This window comes from Vigna unguiculata, chromosome 5 (assembly GCF_004118075.2).
Source record: "Vigna unguiculata cultivar IT97K-499-35 chromosome 5, ASM411807v1, whole genome shotgun sequence".
In the NCBI taxonomy this organism is placed as follows: domain Eukaryota; kingdom Viridiplantae; phylum Streptophyta; class Magnoliopsida; order Fabales; family Fabaceae; genus Vigna; species Vigna unguiculata.
In genome coordinates, this window is record NC_040283.1 from 13,976,141 (window position 1) to 13,977,875 (window position 1,735).

Below are 1,735 nucleotides of genomic sequence, written 5' to 3' on the forward strand. Positions count from 1 at the left end.
TGAACCTTCCTTAATTCTTGGTACTATTCAGATCGTGGTCGCAGTTTCCAGAATTTTCGTTTCTCACTCAACACGTCCTATGACACTTTCGACTCTACCAACACCTCTATCAGAAACCTCTAGCCCCTTCCGTTGTGCGAAACCACGACATCGCGAAGACGCATCAATACACGATACACCGAAAGTGTTGTTTGAAGGTATTCACTGTTCCGGAGGAGGATGATCTCAAAATCGATGAAGATTATTTTGTTGTAGTCGCTGAGCTGCCACAAACGGAGATTTTTGTAGTTATATTCATTATAGGTTCCCTTAATTTCTGCAGTCGTGGTCACGAATCCTACAGTGTTTAAGGGATTTGGTGGATTGCACGAATTCCTGATTCAACTTTCCATCCATCCGAACACAAAATTTGCTGCTTCAAAGCCCTTTTGCCTTTGATCATGGTCATGGTGAATGAGGGCTTCGGCGCCCAAAATCGAGCTCCGGGCAGACTTTGTAAAGGTTGCTATGTAAGGGGATTCGTGTTGACGGTAATAGGTCACAGAAGCAGTTGAATAAGGATGACCATCACGGATTGGATGGTGTTGGGGAAAGTTTATGGTCCACATGCTTCTGATCGGTTTGCGTTTTGGAGTCGCGATTTGGGGTTCACTGGCACGTTTTTTTGCGGACAAAACACTATCAGTGGTAGCAAATCCGCTTTCATGGTCGATGGCGTTGCGGCATTTCCTGGTGATGGGTTCGGGTGGAACGTTCTCTCAAGCGTGATTTTCTGCCTCCGGAGGGTTTCTCACAATCGTGTGGTCACTTTTCTTTTTTTTCTGATAGGGCTTGGTAATATGTTTTACCGAGTGTTTACGGTGGGCGTCAAATATTTCGACAAAAAAATTGATATTTTTTATCGAAAACAAAATTTTAAAATTTTAAGAACTTTTCTGATTTAACGTAAAATAAAAAGTATACTGAAGATCAGAAAGAATATTTTCTCTTTGATTTCGGAGGATAATCTCTTATTTATACATAAAACATTTACAAATATCTTAATCGACTTATCAAAATATTTAATATAAAAAATATCTTAATAAAATATTAATTAAGTTTATAGACTTTCATGAATCGGGTTGAATATTGGACGACTAGGAGAGTACATTTTTTATAAAAATCACATTCTTTCTAAAAACACTTCATTTATATGTTTTTTTCGATTCTAATTTCAACATTCATATGATTGAATATCAAAGACAATAAGAGTGTTCCTAGGGAAGAGTTTTATATAACCATCCCATTAAAGAGTCAAACTAAGTTTTTATTTTGCCAAATTTTAGGCATTTTAACTCTTGGGTTGCATGTGTGCCTTAGGGTGACGCATGTGACTCAAGGTTGTTTTTGGTGAATCTTTATTGTTCTTTGATCATGATGTTATGTTTAGAACTCTAATCAGGGTTTTGATCGGTCGTTAAGGTGATCTTATGTGTTTTAGAGCTTTAGAGGACAATATAAGAAAATAAGTTTCTCTATCTCAAGTGAGAAAAGCTAATTTTAACTATTTACATGTTTATTTTTGTTTAATTGTTACATGTGCATGTAATTTGTAATCTTGAGTCTATCATTAGCTTACCCTCATTTATTTAATGGTTGTTTGTGCCTTAATGATAGTTTCTATGAGGTGAGCAAACAATGTTACATGTGTTGATGGTACTAACTAATAGATTGAATGTTGTGACTTAGAGTGCTT